This window comes from Pristiophorus japonicus, chromosome 6 (assembly GCF_044704955.1).
Source record: "Pristiophorus japonicus isolate sPriJap1 chromosome 6, sPriJap1.hap1, whole genome shotgun sequence".
Taxonomy (NCBI): domain Eukaryota; kingdom Metazoa; phylum Chordata; class Chondrichthyes; family Pristiophoridae; genus Pristiophorus; species Pristiophorus japonicus.
Genome location: NC_091982.1, coordinates 34,033,880 through 34,052,424, shown reverse-complemented (window position 1 = coordinate 34,052,424; position 18,545 = coordinate 34,033,880).

The window sequence follows — 18,545 nt, the reverse complement described above, 5'->3', positions numbered from 1 at the left end:
GTATAATCTGGCCACCAGGTTCTCAGATTGCTCAAAATGCTTTCTGAGTTTTTTTTCTTTTCTGAAAATGTTCTCATTGTCATATTTCTCAGTAATTGAAATTTCTAGAGGCTGAAATTGCCCAGTGCCCGAAATGAGTCGCACCTAACGCTCTTGAAGTGTGGGGCGGACAATGCAGAGAAATTCAGCACTTTGTGGGGTTTTTTGCAATGGGGCGGAAGTGCGGTCCTGTTGGAGTAGCTGTCACTAGCGGGGCAGAAGTAGGGGCGGGTCGGAGTGACCGACGGTGCAAGTCATCAATGCCATGCTGATGATGTCATCGCACTGGCGTATCACAGCGTCCCTCCCCATCAGTTAAAGGGGAGGGCCGCTGCGAACTCTGCAGCCACTTTAGTGGGCCACCAGGGAGGGTTTCGGCCGGGGTGCCAGGCTGCCTGTTGGTGGCCCGGCCGAACCCGCGGCCATAATTGTCGCCCCGACCTGGCAGTCGCCCGACAAAAAAAAACCAGCGCTACTTCCCCTTTAAGGGCGGCCGTGCCACCAAGCCACAGAAAGGGTACCGACAGCAAATGTTGTTGGGGGCACCGACCGGCGGCAGTGCCACTCCCGCGGGGCAATTCCAGAGAGGGGCAATTTCCCGTGGGGCAATTTTGGGAAGGGGTTGCTGCTGGTCGGTAAGGGGTCGGCGCGAGCACGCCGCAGTGGGAAAGCGGGCAGAGTGGTCCCCTACACCGCTCCAAACCTGAGGAAGGGCAATATACAAAATGGCGGCCTCTCCGTGGCAACTCGGCGGGCAGTCCGCATCGACCCGTGGTCCCCGCTTTCAGGCGGCCACAGATGGGCCTTATAGAAAGGGACAATTTCGGACCCCTAATGTCCAAAATAAGGTTTTAAACAACATTTTTAAAATACCTGTACATATTTTACAACAACACGATTGCATTTATCTACTGAATTGCCTTTTATGTACTTAAATAACTTCATTACATGTTTTACTTCAAGGCCTCAGCAAAGATTCAACTGAATAGTTATACCTCATAATAATTTGAGCGGTGTTTCAGATGTTTCAACCAAATCGATACATTCTTGGCATGTGCACTTCGCTGAATTTAATCAGTGCATCAGAATGACTTGAAAGGTAGAAAGATAGGTCATCCTGTGAGTTTATTTGCTTTTTTTAAACAACTGAAAGAATCTGGAGATTGAATTTTCAAAGCTCCATTTCAGCTGTTTGACATTATGAACAAATATTGGGGGCAATTTTGACTTTATGTGATAGAGACTTAACATCACTCCTTATTTTACTTCCATTGAAGTCAATGGCAATGAACATCAGTAGACATATAAAATGGGTGGCACACTTAATACACTATCACACACAATCAAAATTACTGACGTGTTCTATTTTGAACTGCTCAAACAGACAATTAAGTGTGAATTTGGTGCAATTGTTTAAAAGAGAGCTGGATAGCTCAAGACATCTTGGGGCCGAAATTCAAGCCCACTAGAAACCTGGCCCACTTACCGTTTTTTAATGCTTTTATCGCCGTTTCGGACGAGGTCGACTCTTGATCGATATGCAGGTCTTTGTCTTTTTTTAAGCGGCCAGGAAGTCGGTCATAATGGGGGTGGAAGTGAAGCGGTAAGTGCTAGTGAGGGGCGGGAGTGGAGGCGGGACGGATTCTCTGCCGCTTACACTCAGCAGCGGAGCGGTGGTAACATCATTGCGTGTCTGCGTCACCACGTCTCTCCCCTCCTTTAAAGGTGGAGAGAATCGGCAAATCTTTAGGATCGGCCACTGGGCCACCAGGGAGGGTTTCGGCCGGGCCAGCGGCCTGGTACCCAAGAGGGGATGCCAGGCTGTCAGTTGCCGGCCCGGCCAAACAAGGGGACACAATAGGAGCAACAAAAATAAAATGGCGGCGGCGGCATTGGGCCCTTGCCTTTAATGGCCGCCGCGCAGCCAGGGCTGACAGAGGAAATAAAAGGGGCACCGACAGAAAAAGCTGTCGGGGGCACCGCTCGGCGGGCATTAGATTTTTCGGCCTGAATATCGATGGTGGGGGGTCTCGGCGGTGCGCGCACTGATGACACACTTACGACCACTCGGCAGTGGCGGGGCAGAAGTGGGGACTGCCAGAAAAACCCTCGTGCTGAATTTGGCTGGTGGCGGCTATTCGACAGAAATCGGCAGACATTGGATGCCGCCGCCTGGCTGCCACAATCCGGCGGAAATGGGCCTTATCGGGACCCTGGATTTCGACCCCCTTGTTATTGAAGGTAAGTATGTTAATGGAAATCGAGGCACGACTCACTGTGGTCTCCTGGAGTTTGATCTCCTACGAGGGTTGAAGAGGAATTTCTTACAGGTTTTTTTCTAAATTGGCCTATTTTCTTTCTCTGGGGTTTTGCCTTTCCCAGGAGATTGCATGGCTGTTGGGAAGGGGATGAGGGTGGTGTATTGTGGGATAGGATTAATAGTTTTTGCAGGTTGCAACATTTGGATGGGACAGGCTTGATGGACTAGCTGGTCTGATAATGTCCTTTTTCATGTGTTCACATGTATAATACCTGTTGTCAACAAGACTTGTGTTGAGCAGCACCTATGATCATAGTTTCTTTATTGATAGATAGAAAATAAAACAAAGAGATGGATATTTTGTCAATATCCTATTTATTGCTGTTGTTAACTGTTATTATTTAATTAAAAAAAATCTTCCAAACTATTTCTAAGGTCTAAACAATTTTTTATACTAAAATCTTGGAAACTGTAAATGATGAATGCTTTAATATTTTATGAGGTGATTTCTGTTTGTTTACAACAACTACAATTTGCATTTATACAGCGCCTTTAACGTGGAAAAATGTCCCAAAAAGCTTCACAGGAGTGTATTCAAACAAAATTTGACACAGAACCACTTAAGGAGACATTAGGACAGGTGACAAAAAGCTTGGTCCAAGAGGTAGGTTTTCAGGAACATCTTAAAGGAGGAGAGAGAGGTAGCGAGGTGGAGAGGTTTAGGGAGGACATTCCAGAGCTTGGGGAAATCACTAATAATGCACTAAGGGTAAATTAACCATATATGTGCTTCTGCCACATATCTGAGACTGCACTAATTTTAAGAAGCAGAACATTTACCCTGAAGTGCTTTGAGATAGAAAGGTAAAGACAGGAACTGGCTGACAACAGGGAAATCAGTGTGTGAGTAGCACTGATGGTCTTAAAGGGTTCAAATAGAATTAAAGGGTCCCATTTTCCCAGCCTCCCTACCCCACAAGGCTGATAAAACTTGCTCCACTTCAATCGTGTCATATCTCAACAAATCCCAATACTATTAGCTCTACTCCCTTCTGCAATGCTCCATAATCTCCTTCCTAATCTTGCCAACCTCCAAGTACCCCCTCCCCAGATCTCTTATCTCTAAGATCCCAGGACCACCTCTCAACTGCTCACAAACCTCCAGATTGCCTTCCGTGTGCTTCCTGTATCCAGGACCATCGCAATGCTCCTACATTTATGAAGGGGAAGTCATGTTTGACAAATTTGCTGGAATTCTTTGAGGATGTATCGAACAGGGTGGATAAAGGGGAACCAGTGGATGTGGTGTATTTGGACTTCCAGAAGGCATTTGGCAAGGTGCCACATAAAAGGTTACTGCACAAGATAAAAGTTCACGGGGTTGGGGGTAATATAGCAGCATGGATAGAGGATTGGCTAACTAACAGAAAACAGAGAGTTGGGATAAATGGTTCATTCTCTGATTGGCAACCAGTAACTAATGGGGTGCTACAGGGATCAGTGCTGGGACCCCAACTATTTACAATCTATATTAATGACTTGGAAGAAGGGACTGAGTGTAACTTAGCCAAGTTTGCTGACGATACAAAGATGGGAAGAAAAGCAATGTGTGAAGAGGACACAAAAAATCTGCAAAAGGACATAGACAGGCTAAGTAAGTGGGCAAAAATTTGGCAGATGGAGTATAATGTTGGAAAGTGTGAGGTCACTTGGCAGAAAAAATCAAAGAGCAAGTTATTATTTAAAAGGAGAAAGATTGCAAAGTGCTGCAGTACATCGGGACCTGGGGGTACTTGTGCATGAAACACAGGTACAGAAAGTGATCAGGAAGGCCAATGGAATCTTGGCCTTTATTGCAAAGGGGGATGGAGTATAAAAGCAGGGAAGTCTTGCTACAGCTATACAGGGTATTGGTGAGGCCACACCTGGAATACTGCGTGCAGTTTTGGTTTCCATATTTACGAAAGGATATACTTGCTTTGGAGGCAGTTCAGATAAGGTTCACTAGGTTGATTCCGGAGATGAGGCGGTTGACTTATGAGGAAAGGTTGAGTAGGTTGGGCCCCTACTCATTGAATTCAGAAGAATGAAACGTATAAGATTATGAGGGGGCTTGACAAGGTGGATGCAGAGAGGATGTTTCCACTGATGGAGGAGACTAGAACTAGAGGGCATGATCTTAGAATAAGGGGCCGCCCATTTAAAACTGAGATGAAGAGAAATTTCTTCTCTCCGAGGGTTGTAAATCTGTCGAATTCTCTGCCTCAGAGAGCCGTGGAAGCTGGGACATTGAATAAATTTAAGACTGAAATAGACAGTTTCTTAAACGATAAGAGGATAAGGGGTTATGGGGAGCGGGCTGGGAAGTGGAGCTGAGTCCATGATCAGATCAGCCATGATTTTATTGAATGGCGGAGCAGGCTTGAGAGATCATATGGCCTACTCCTGCTCCTATATCTTATGTTCTTATGTTCTTACATCCTGAGACCTCTCTCCCCAGTGATCCCAGATCTCAGGACCTGCTCCACTGTTCCTAGAATCACCCTACCAATGTTTTCAGACGATGAGGTGTCCATCTCATTGCTGTCAGACTCTGAGTTTTGTTGTGGTCATACTCTATTTGTTTGTTACACAAACCCTCACTAGACAGGCATTAGGACCCGTTGGGAACGATTCACACACTGCTATAAACATGCTGGTTGCGACACGATTTTGAGGAGTTGCTATAAAGGACAAAATAAGTTACGTTACTCCTGTTTCAGTTAGTCTGTTTATTTACGTACATAACAAGTATGTTTCCCAGTGCATCCAGATCCCAGGACTGTCCTCAGTGTTAATAAGTTGGTGTCCCTGATAATACAACTTGGCATAACACCCTTGTTATTATAAATCTTCTGACTCACTATAAGCAATATTGAGGAAATCTGCTTATATATAATTCACTAGATTACCTCCTGTAGCTTTGCTTACAGCAAATTGGAGGTTACACTGTTTTATAACACTAGGCATGCAATGAACAAAGTGTGACAGGAAATGTGTCATAGGAAGTAAGTAGCGACAGGATGTACGTGTTTTACCTATGTGATTTACTATATTATAGATGCAAACAGAACTGGCACCACATAATAAAACGTTCTGCAATGTTTGAACAGGTCTTGTTAAGATTCCCTTGTATTTATATGACAACAAAAAAGCCTTTTTGCGACTTTCTCTGTAATGTATCAATTGTACAATGGTAAACTGAATCAAGTGTTGAATGTTGCTTGAAATATCACTAAAATAATCTATGTAACTTCTATTTAGGAAAATTATTGCTTTGAGCCAAAATAAATGCACAAAATTAAAAAATCTTATATTTGTTTTTTTTAAATAAAATTTTTTGGGCTGGATTTTCGGCTCATTTGCGCCTCGATTAGCACCCCAGCAGCGTGTTAAATACTGTATTTGGGCGTTATGCCGGGCATCCAGGATTTAGCGCCTGGCCAGAAGATTCGGTTCTTGGTTTGCGGCAGCAAAAATACCTACCGCCCCGCCCTCCGTTTTTAGTGTGATGATGACGTCAATCATCCATCAAGGCTGAGCTAGTGCCCCAGATGAAACTTTCGGCCTTAACGCCTCATTTAACACCTGTCCCAGGTAATGCCTCAAAAAACAGGCAGTTCCTTAGTGCAGCAGACGCTATTGGCGGCTTATTTAAACGAAGACTGGTGGATCTTATATCGCAGTTGAGTGACTGCTACGGTTGCGCGCAGAATGCTGCGTGAGGCTCCAAGTTGCAAACGGCACGTTTATGTGCAATGACACTTTGCTTACAAGGTCAGTGAGAGATTTCAATGGGGGCAATACCAGTTCACCAGCATAGAAACATAGAAACATAGAAAATAGGTGCAGGAGTAGGCCATTCGGCCCTTCGAGCCTGCACCACCATTCAATAAGATCATGGCTGATCATTCACCTCAGTATCCCTTTCCTGCTTTCTCTCAATACCGCTTGATCCCTTTAGCCGTAAGGGCCATATCTAACTCCCTCTTGAATATATCCAATGAAATGGCATCAACAACTCTCTGCGGTAGAGAATTCCACAGGTTAACAACTCTCTGAGTGAAGAAGTTTCTCCTCATCTCAGTCCTAAATGGCTTACCCCTTATCCTTAGACTATGTCCTCTGGTTCTGAACTTCCCCAGCATCGGGAACATTCTTCCTGCATCTAACCTGTCTAGTCCCGTCAGAATTTTATATGTTTCGATGAGATCCCCTCTCATCCTTCTAAACTCCAGTGAATACAGTCCCAGTCGATCCAGTCTCTCCTCATATGTCAGTCCTGCCATCCCGGGAATCAGTCTGGTGAACCTTCACTGCACTCCCTCAATAGCAAGAACGTCCTTCCTTCGATTAGGAGACCAAAACTGAACAGAATATTCCAGGTGAGGCCTCACTAAGGCCCTGTACAACTGCAGTAAGACCTCCCTGCTCCTATACTCAAATCCCCTAGCTATGAAGGCCAACATACCATTTGCCTTCTTCACCGCCTGCTGTACCTGCATGCCAACTTTCAATGACTGATGTACCATGACACCCAGGTCTCGTTGCACCTCCCCTTTTCCTAATCTACCGCCATTCAGATAATATTCTGCCTTCGTGTTTTTGCCCCCAAAGTGGATAACCTCACATTTATCCACATTATACTATATCTGCCATATGTTTACCCACTCGCTTAACCTGTCCAAGTCACCCTGCAGCCTCTGAGCGTCCTCCTCACAGCTCATACCTCCACCCAGTTTAATGTCATCTGCAAACTTTTTCCTGTCTGCCAACCAATTCTCTATCCATGTCAGTACATTACCTCCAATACCATGTGCCTTAATTTTGCACACCAATCTCTTGTGTGGGACCTTGTCAAAAGCCTTTTGAAAGTCCAAATACACCACATCCACCAGTTCTCCGTTGTCCACTCTACTAGTTACATCCTCAAAGAATTCTAGAAGATTTGTCAAGCATGACTTCCCTTTCATAAATCCATGCTGACTTGGACCGATCCTGTCACTGCTTTCCAAATGCGCTGCTATTTTATCTTTAATAATTGATTCCAACATTTTCCTCACTACTGATGTCAGGCTAACCAGTCTGTAATTCCCCGTTTTCTCTCTCCCTCCTTTCTTAAAAAGTGGTGTTACATTAGCTACCCTCCAGTCCATAGGAACTGATCCAGAGTCGATAGACTGTTGGAAAATGATCACCAATGCATCCACTATTTCTATGGCCACTTCCTTAAGTACTCTGGGATGCAGACTATCAGGCCCCAGGGATTTATCGGCCTTCAATCCCATCAATTTTCCTGACACAATTTCCCGCCTAATAAGGATTTCCTTCAGTTCCTCCTTCTCACTGGACCCTCGGGCACCAAGTATTTCCGGAAGGTTATTTGTGTCTTCCTTTGTGAAGACAAAACCAAAGTATCATGCTGGTTGATATTGGCAGGCGGCTTCAAGCTGGAAGAATGGTTCTCGGCTACTTTGGGCCATGGATTCGAAGAGCTCACAGACATATGGGGAGGAGGCCTTACCCTCCCAAGGGTTTACAGGGAACATGCTCATATCTCCAGCTCTCTGAGGTGCAGTGTATTAGAAGGCTGTGCTTCCGAAAAGAAGTGCTGACAGAGATATGCCAGCTCCTACAGGCAGATCGGCAGCCTACCAGCACCAACAGGACTGCGCTGCTCGCCCGTGCACTGGCACTGGCCTTCTATGCCTCCGGCCTTTTCCAGACAGCAGCAGGGGACATATGCAGCATCTCGCAGCACGCTGCACATAGCTGCATTCGCCACGTACAAGGGCACTGTACACACGCAGAATGGATTTAATAAAGTTCCCAATGAGCAAGAATGCAAGGGCTTTACGGTTTGGAAGAATTGCAGGCTTCCCCATGGTTCAAGGAGCCAGTGACTGCACAAACGTCATCTTGCGAGCACCTTTACACAATGCAGAGGTCTTCAGAAACCGAAAGGGATACCACTTCCTAAATGTACAGGGAGGATGAGGAAGAGGAGCCTGGCGAGAAACCCATTGCAGAGCTACCACAACCACAGGGGAGGCAGCATGGGGATGCGGCCGCAGCAAGAGCCTTACGTCGGCAGCTCATCATTGAATGGGGAAGGTGGGGTTGCAGCTTTGGCTCGCGGCTGTGTGCCACCATGACGGCTCATCTTCACTGAATTCTGCAATGAGACACAAGACACCAAGGGCAAAGGTCAAAGAAACATTTTTATAAACATCAATAATAAACCATGCCCCCCCCCGGACAACACAAAACAGTACAATGATTAAACCAAAACTAAACTGCTTCCTGCAGCAAGTCAATCAAAAATAAACCATTTCTTAACACACAACTATATACAATTTGAACAATTCTACATAAATGTATGAACTCTACCTTGTGCCAACCCTTAATTGATCTTGGCCACACTTCCCCCGACCCCCCCCCCCCCCGCCCCTTCCCGTCAGCCCCCTGTCACGCCTGCTGTTCCTCCTCAATGAGGTCTCAGGGCCTACAGCAAGGCTGCTAGAGGGCAGCTGTGTTGGGGGGCCAGACAATGCAGATGGTGTCTGAGGATGCCCTAGACTAGCTCTTGGCGTGTAAGGCCCGGCTGTGGACTGTGCACCTTATCATCAGTGGAAGCAGTCACTGGTAGCTAGGGTGTCAACCGTGTATGGTGCATGGGTTGGTGAGTCAGTGGTGGGAGCCGGAATGCTGTCAGCCTGAGGAAGGACAGCACCTTCCATTTCTTGGGAGCCACTGACTCTCCGGCAGAGCTGGGCCTCAGCATCCGGAGCACAATGTGTTCCCACAATTTACTGGTCGGCTTCGGCACCGTCCGTTCCCTGTTGCACAGTGGGGAGCACAGAGAGGATGGCAGCAGTCATCGACCGCATCACATCACCAAGCTGCAGTGTAGCTTGTGCCTGCGATGTGCCCGAGGCTGCAACATGATCAAGGGCATGCGCCACACACTCTGGAACTCGACTGTCGCTGCTGGAGGCCACCAGCCTCACTGGACTCCTGAGTTGCAACAACAATCCATGACGCTGCCTCCGCAACAGTCACAGTGAGCTTGTTGATGCTCTCTGGGATCCGTCCCAATGCATCCATAAGCTCACGATGCATTCTTGAGTTTTCCCTGGACATTTTCACCAAGTCCCGTTTCATGTCTGCCTGTTGTTGAGCAGACCGACTTTGCTGACTCACCCTCCGGAGAGCTGGCCTGTGAGATCGCCCTCCCACACTACGTTGCTCCAGGCGACAGGGGCCAGGAGCCACCAAAGATGCAAACCCCTGAAAAATCTCATTGTCGCCAGGTGAGGAATGTTGAGAAGGGGCAACCGGTGGGCTCAGCGGCTCAGTTATGTTTGTTGTGTCCGCAGTCTCATCATCACCGCCATGGCCTGAGGTTGATGCGTCCCGGGAAGGCTGGCACGATTGTGGCTGATCTTCTGCCAGCACAAAAACACACACGTGTGGTTATTAGCAGGGGAGAGCGCAAGGTGATATGAGAAAGGTGGAATTGCACATGTTCACTTGAAGGCCCGCTGCCACTTCATTGTCCGTCTCAATGCAGTCTCTTCAGTCGCACTATCCAGTTACATACTCTCACTACCCAAAAGGGAGCTCAGTATGACCCTCAGCAACTGCCCGAGCTGCTACTCCAATGAGGGCCGACACCCATTCCTCGACATCAGTAACTAGTAGTATTTGAGACGGCCCTCCGCCTGTGTGCAACTGCTGTTGTGGGAGTGCTTCGACTGCGAAGAGAAAAATAGGAAGGGTTCAGAAAGAGTTTCTCTCCTGTTATGGCACATATGCCTACAATATTACAATAGGTGAGACTGTGTGAATGTTCCAGTGGCTCCTGTTCAATTTGTTTGCATGCTGCATGAGCTTCGTGAGTGATTGTTCGGAGATTAGAAGGATGTAACATCGGTGATCTTTCTGAGAGCTATAGCAGCAGTGGGAGTGTATTGCGAGGAAGGATGTAAATTAGTGAGTTTATGAGCATCAATCATTAGAAGCCAAAGTGTGCAGAAGGAAGCCTTCATCTTTCTTATGCAGTGTGAAACCCAACCCACAGACAGCAAGACTTTTTAGAGGGACCATATGAATGAAAGGCTTCACATAGTGTTTGAGATTCACGTTAGAAGGAAAGGAGGTGTACATAAATGTGAATGGCACTCACCTTGATAACGCTGGTAAAGTCGTTAAACTTTTTTTGACATTGTGTCCCAGTTCTGCAGCAGAGACCTCCTGTGCTATCTCCCTCCGTGGGAGTGGTCTGGTCTCCCCCAGTAAGATGGAGTGAGGACCACCTCCTCTCCACTGCATGGACTAAGGCCTCACTCGACTCATTAGAGAAGTGACTGACACGCTGCCTTCCTACCTGCTCCTCCATCTCTGCATGCGCACAGAAAGCTGCCACGCCCTGCATTAACATTTGCGCCCAGGAAAAAAAAGAAACAAATTCACTGTGCATGCGCAAAATAACCACCTCCTTTAATGCCGCATGTTTCGGCTCGGGCGCACCAAGTCCATTGTGCAACGCCTGACTTAACGGCAATGTTCCTCCAACTACTTCTTCTCTTAGGCAGTCCCTCGGACCCGAGGATGACTTGCTTCTACACTAAAAATGAGTTTTCAGGTGACTGATGAGTTCAATGCGGGACCTACAGTCTCTGTCACAGGTGGGGCAGGCAGTGGTTGAAGGGTCAGATGGGTAGTGAGCTTGGGTTGTCGTGCGTTCCTTCCGCTGTTTGTGCTTGGCTTCCACTTGCTCCTGGCGAAGAGACTCGAGGTGTTCGGCACCTTCCCGGATGCTTTTCCTCCACTTTGAGCTGTCTTGGGCCAGTGATTCCCAGGTGTTGGTGGGGATATTGCACTTTTCCAAGGAGACTTTGAGGGTGTCCTTGAAGTGTTTCCTCTGCCCACCTGGGGCTCTCTTGCCATGTCGGAGCTCCGAGTAGAGTGCTTGCTTTGGGAGTCTCGTATCAGGCATGTGGACGATGTGGCCCATCCAATGGAGCTGATCTAGCATGGTCAATGCTTCGATGCTGGGGATGTTGGCCTGAGAAAGAACATTGACGTGGTGCGCCTATCCTGCCAATGGATTTGCAGGATCTTGCGGAGTACTTATCCAGTGCTTGGAGGTGGCTGCTATATATAGTCCCATATAGGAGGGCGGATATCACTACTGCTCTGTGGACCATGAGCTTGGTGCCGGGTTTGAGGTCCTCGTCTTCAAACACTCTCTTCCTCAGGTGACCAAAGACTGCACTGGCACACTGAAGGCGGTGTTGGACTTCGTCATCGACGTCTGCCCTTGTTGACAGTAGGTTCCCGAGGTATGGAAAATGGTCTATATTGTCCAAGGCCTCGTCGTGGATTTTGATAATCGGGGGCAGTACTGTGTGGCGGGGGCAGGTTGGTAGAGGACCTTTGTCTTACGGATGTTTAGTGTAAGGCCCATGCTCTCGTATGCTTCTATGAGGGTGTTGACGATGGTTTGGAGTTCGCAGTGTGAGCAGATGCAAACATCGTCTCCATACTGTAATTCGATGACAGAGGATGGGACGACCTTGGATTTGGACTGGAGGCGACCGAGGTTGAACAATTTCTCGTTTGTTCTGTAGCAAGGAAGATCGAGAAGAGTGTTGGTGCGATGCCGCAGCATTGTTTGACCCTAGTCCATACGTGAATTAGGTCTGTGGTGGATCCATTGGTCAGGATCATGGCTTGCATGTCGTCGTGAAGCAGATGGAGGATGGTGGCAAACTTTTGAGGGCAGCCAAATTTGAGGAGGACACTCCATAATATCTCATGATTGACAGTGTCTAAGGCCTTTGTGAGGTCAAAGAAGGCCATGTATAGCGGTTGGTGCTGTTCCCTGCATTTCTCTTGCAGTTGTCGCGTGGTGAAGATCATGTTCATTGTGCCCCTTAGTGGGCGGAATACGCATTGCGACTCTGGGAGGAGCTCTTCAGTCACTGGGAGAAGGCGATTGAGGAGGATTCTTGCGATGACTTTCCCTGTGACAGACAGCGGGGAAACTCCTCTGTAATTACTGCAATCGAACTTATCACCTTTCTTGAAGATGGTCAGGATTACGGTCACTCGACCTGGTTCAACGAGAATGACCAGGAGATCCAGGAGCTAATAAGCCTTAAGCGCAAGGCATTCTTGAACTGGAAATAGCAACACAGCTCGAGAGCAAGAAAGCAGCTCTACAGTTGTCTGAAGACCGAGGTCCAACAAAAAACTCGCGACCTAAAGAACAGTTGGTGGGTGGAGAAAACGCAGGAGATCCAGCAACTAGCCGACAACCACAACGTGCATGGATTCTTTAGCATAGTCAAGACCACCTATGGCCCAAGCACCCAATGTCCTACCCCACTGCGTGCCAAGAATGGAGAGGTACTCATCAAGGACAGAGAAGCAGTCAGTGCCCGTTGGAAGGAGCACTTCGAAGATCTCCTTAACCAAGACTCTGTCTTCGACGTGAGTGTCCTCGACTCCATCCCGCAGCATGCTACTCGCCACCATCTCAACACAACCCCAGCCCAGCATGAGGTTGAAAAGGTCATCCGACAACTGAAGAACAACAAGGCCTCAGGAGCAGATGGAATCCCCACTGAGGCACTAAAACATGGTAGAGAAGCACTATTACATGAACTCATTTCTCTTATTTGGAAGGAGGAGAGCATGCCAGGGGATCTCAGAGACGGTTTCGCTGAAACTTGTAGTCGAAGGCACAAATTATTTTCAGGCGCTAACTTTAATGCACCGCCGTGATTAATGCTCCGAAATCCAAAAAGCCACAAATCCAGCCCTTTGAATCATTGTGCATAGCCTTTGACCTTTGGCACACAATTTTCCTTGTGTTTAAGCTGCATGGCATCGGTTTTTTTGAAGGATTGGGTGGAAGCTGCAGGACAGCAAACCAATACAGAGCCCCAAACACTCCTTCCAGGTAAAACAGTGATTTACTTTTTTCAACTTAATATACTGTATTCACTGCTCACGACGTGGTCTCCTCTACACTGGGGAGACCAAATGCAGATTGGATGACCGCTTTGCGGAGCACCTCCGTTCAATCTGTAAGCGTGACCCTAACCTTTCGGTCGCCTGTCACTTTAATTCTCCGCTCCACTCCCAATCTGATCTCTCTGTCCTCGGTCTCTTACACTGTCCCAAGGAAGGAAGGAGAAAGGGAAAGGGAAAGGGAAAGGGAAAGGGAAAGGGAAAGGGAAAGAAAGAAAGACTTGGATTTATACAGCGCCTTTCATGACCACCTGATGACTCAAAGTGCTTACAGCCAATGATGTACTTTTGGAGTGTAGTCACTGTTGTAATGTATGAAATGTGGCAACTAATTTGCTCACAAGCAAGCTCCCACAAACAGCAATGTGATAATGACCAGATAATCTGTTTTTTTGTTATGTTGATTGAGGAATAAATATTGGCCAGGACACATTGAGGATAACACCCCTGCTCTTCTTCAAAATAATGCCATGGAATCTTTTATGTCCACTTGAGAGAGCAGACGGGGCCTTGGTTTAACGTCTCATCCGAAAGACACAAGCTCAAGGAACAGCACCTCTTTCATTTAGGCACTTTGCAGCCTTCTGGACTCAACATCGAGTTCAACAATTTCAGACCATAATCTCTGCCCATATTTTTAAATTTTTTCTGTTTTTTTCTCTTTCCCACGGCAGCTGTCATTTACACCCTATCTAAACTTATCTTTTGTTTCTTAACTTGCCCCATTACCATCTCCTTTTGCCTTGCACTGTCATCCCTTTTGTCTCTTAATCTCTCTGCCTTCCACCCTAACACAGACCTTCCCTTTTGTTCTTTCCTCCCCTCATACCTTTCCCTATCCCTACAATTGCTTAAAAATCTGTTACATCTCTAACTTTTTCCAGTTCTGACTGAGCCATCAACCTGAAACGTTAAATCTGTTCCTTTCTCCACAGATGCTGCCTGACCTGCTGAGTATTTCCAGCATTTTCTGATTTTAGTTCAGATACTGTGACTACCAGTGCCTCCGGTGTTTCTCATTGGGGATCATAGGATACATCGAATAACCCTGCTCTCTTAAGAGCCATTTATCATATTCAAATAATGTGGAAACCTTGACTATATAGTGAAGGCATCATGGCTGCTTCCTGGATAATGACGACTGATATTGCAGGATGATGTTCCTGTGGTCAGATGCCATTAATTGAGTGCAAACCCATTGTCTTTGTGAAATTCAGGGAGTTGATTTGAAGCGCTCAGATGCCCATATGGGCACCTTGAACCATCTACAACACTTTGCAGCTGAGCAAATCCTGCCAGCCAGTGAAAGCTGCTCATCCTATCCAGTTGATGCTTCCTTTCCACAAGGAAAGTGATGAAGTTGTTGCCCCTTGGAAATATAGGGGCCGATTTTCATCAAGGCCTCCGCCTGCCCAAGTGCCGCCCAAAGTGCCGTCGATGGCCGCCGAGGTATCGGACAGTACTTTGGGTGGAATATTCATGGCCAAGGTCCCTCGAAGGTTGGCGGGCGACAAATGAACGACGTAAGCCACCAACCTGGGCGGAAGGTCGCATTCTTGGTGGCAGAGGCGCTTGCTGCCCAAGTGCCGCCGAGGATGGAGTTGGGCCCACGGAGGGTCGAAGACCTGAAAAAAAAAAAAATCACCAAGAAAAAGTACAAAAACTATCCAAAGACCTTCAGGGGACCCCATGCAGGTAAGTCGCTGTTGAATTTTTTTTTAACATGTTCACTTACCTTTTTTGTCAGGTTCTTCAAAGTTACTGTCAGGGACAGACCAGCCTCCACACAACAGTTCACCCCCGTTCTGCCGTCGAGTCCCGCCCGCAGGAATCTGGGAGCTCGGCGGGCGGGAGCTCAGTTGCGCCACTCGGCCATTCACTGACATCAGCGGACGGTTCCCGGCAGCCCTCCCCTCTGGCCCGCTCCAGGCCACCCCAAAAGTGACAATAGGCGGATCTTCAGGAGGAATGTTGGCGGCAGTCGGCGGCAGCGGGCAGTGGACTGCTGAATTTTGGTCTCATAGTGCTTGTCATTTCCTTGATACACGTGTGCACTGCAGACTGCCTGATTTGGCAGATATCTCCTGAAGTGGCTTGAATGGATCCAGTAAAATGAAAGCGGAATGCTGTAGTAAACTTCACTTCTACTGGAGGAGCAGTCCCAGAACTAGATCTTGTTTGCAGGTCATTGTGCAGAGGATGGCACAACTCTGCGGCAGCCTATCTTGTGAAGCAGAGACAACAAAGTCAAGTCCCCGCTGACACAAAAGCAAAATACTGCGGATGCAGTGATTATGTAGTGAAGGCATCATGGCTGCTTCTGACGAAGGGTCATCGACCTGAAACGTTAACTCTGTTTTTCTCTCCACAGATGCTGCCTGACCCGCTGAGATTTCCAGCATTTCCTGTTTTTAGTTCAAGTCCCCGCTGACTTGCGCAGTTCTCGGGGTATTGATGGGTGTGCGCGCAATGCTTCAGAAGTCATGGCGCCTGCATTTGATGGCCCGCTACGAACAACTTTTTCTTATCGCAGTTATCCAGAGCATTCAGAACCGCTAAAGAAATCTCTTTTTATGGTGACACATCATAAGCCAGTAGTAAGGAAGAGAAATGAAGAAAAGCGTTGGTAGAGGAAGAAAAACAAATTTGCAAAAATGAAGGACTACACAGCCAAATCAACTAATGGATGAAGCAAAATGATGGCTAAGGGTAAACCACAGTGCAAAAAGGAGCTAAAAGAATATATTTATAAATTTACCTCTCTCTCTGAGACCTTGTTTAACGGGTCTCATCTTGAAAAAGAAAAGAAAGACATACATTTATATAGTGTCTTTCACAACCTCAGGATGTCCCAAAGTTCTTTACAACCAATGGCAGCAAATTTGTACACAGCATGCTTCCACAAACAGGAATATATAATGAGCAGATAATCTGTTTTTAACAATGTTGATTTGGGGATAAATATTGGCCAGGACATCAGAGATAACTCTCCTGCTCTTCTTCACAATAGTGTCATGGGTTTGTTTACGTCCATCTGAGCGAGCAGACGGGGCCTCGGTTTAACGTCTCATCCAAAATACGGCACCTCCAACAGAGCAGTACTCCCCCAGTCGTCATCATCATAGACAGTCCCTCGGAATCAAGGAAGATTTGCTTCCACTCTTAACATGAGTTCTTAGATGGCTGTACAGTCCAATACGAGAACCACAGTCTCTGTGACAGGTGGGGCAGATAGTCATTGAGGGAAGGGATGTGTGGGACTGGTTTGCCGCACGCTCTTTCCGCTGCTTGCACTTGATTTCTGCACTTGGCGACGAGACTCGAGGTGCTCAGCACCCTCCCAGATGCACTTCCTCCACTTAGGGCAGTCTTTGGCCAGGGTCTCCCAGGTGTCAGTGGGGATGTTGCACTTTATCAGGGAGGCTTTGAGGGTGTCCTTGTAATGTTTCCACTGCCCACCTTTGGCTCGTTTGCCGTGAAGGAGTTCTGAGTAGAGCGCTTGCTTTGGGAGTCTCGTGTCTGGCATGTGAACTATGTGGCCTGCCCAGTGGAGCTGATAAAGTGTGGTCAGTGCTTCGATCCTGGAGATGTTAGCCTGGTCAAGGACACTAATATTGTTGCGTCTGTCTTCCCAGGGGATTTGTAGGATCTTGCGGAGACATCGTTGGTGGTATTTCTCCAGTGACTTGAGGTGTCTACTGTACATGGCCCATGTTTCTGAGCCATACAGGAGGGCAGGTATTACTACAGCCCTGTAGACCATGAGCTTGGTGGCAGTTTTGAGGGCCTGGTCTTCAAACACTCTTTTCTTCAGACTGCATTGGTGCACTGGAGGTAGTGTTGGATCTCGTCATCAATGCCTGTTCTTGTTGATAGGAGGCTCCTGGAACCTAAAGAACAGGTGGTGGATGGAGAAAGCACAGGAGATACAGCAGCTGGCTGACAACCATGATGTGCGAGGATTCTTCATCGCAGTCAAGGCCACCTACGGCCCAAACACCCAGGGCCCCATCCTACTGCTGGCCAAGAATGGGGAAACACTCATCAAATCCAGTTTCTAGTAGGTATGGGCCTACAACACCTGCCCTTATTTTAACACTAATTTGCGATCTCACTTACAGAGGCCACACGATAGCTGCTGTGAAAAATGGAAAGATTGTCAACTTGGTGCAGTAGGTGATGCTCTTTTGAGGTAGGATGGAGGCTCGTGTTGGGGCAGATTAGAGACACCTCTTCTACATCGGACTGTGCTATACCTGACCTAGGAGTGCTCGACATTTACATTGACATTGGAGACCTGTAATGGGAAGCATTAACTTTAATGAGCATACATTTTTTTAAAGCTGACATTAAACGATAAATGATATTTTTTGGTGCCATTCCACACTAATTAATGTTACTGTGCTGTGGTCAATTAGCTAATGAAATGCTCTCTTGAATGACAGTAGAAAATGAAATTGTTTCACTCAAACCATTCTTGTACACTGAGAGATAATGAGTAACAATAATCAGTAGAGGAACATCATATTCTTTTTTTACTATTTCCTTTCCAAAGCACATCCAGGAACTCATCCAGTAAATTCATCTGAGAAATGGGCAGACAATCTTAAACCGTGAAGTGGGATTTGCTGCTACTTTTTACAATGTAACTAGATTTATCTATCATAAGAGGGGAATACTGCCAGCTGTGTAATAAATGTCAAGCAACAGCTTTAAGAGATTTTCACTTTAGGCTAATGAAGAATAATATTTAAAAACTGCATTTCAACCCACTAGGGTAGTACTTTGTCTTACACGTGATGACATCCATTTCCATAAATTCTTCTTTATGTCTCACGGAGATTTAGGTATAACAACTGGTCTTCAGTCCAAAGTGCCTGTGGAATGAGCACTTCCCAGGCGCAAAAGGGAGGAAAAGTGGGCAGATTCTCTGGGGCTTCTTCCAGTGGGGGGATGGGGAGGGAGGTTGATGGAATGCTTGTGCCTAATAAGCACAAACAAAAGGCGGTGGGAGGAAGGCATTTCCAGTTCTCATGCCTCATTTTCCTCTAAGTTTACCAGAGGGGCACCAGATCCAGGTGGCAGATGCCCTGTGCTTGGCTCACCACAGATCAGAGAACCAGAGGAAGGCAGCAAGCAACTAGAAGTCCTCTAAGCAAAGGGT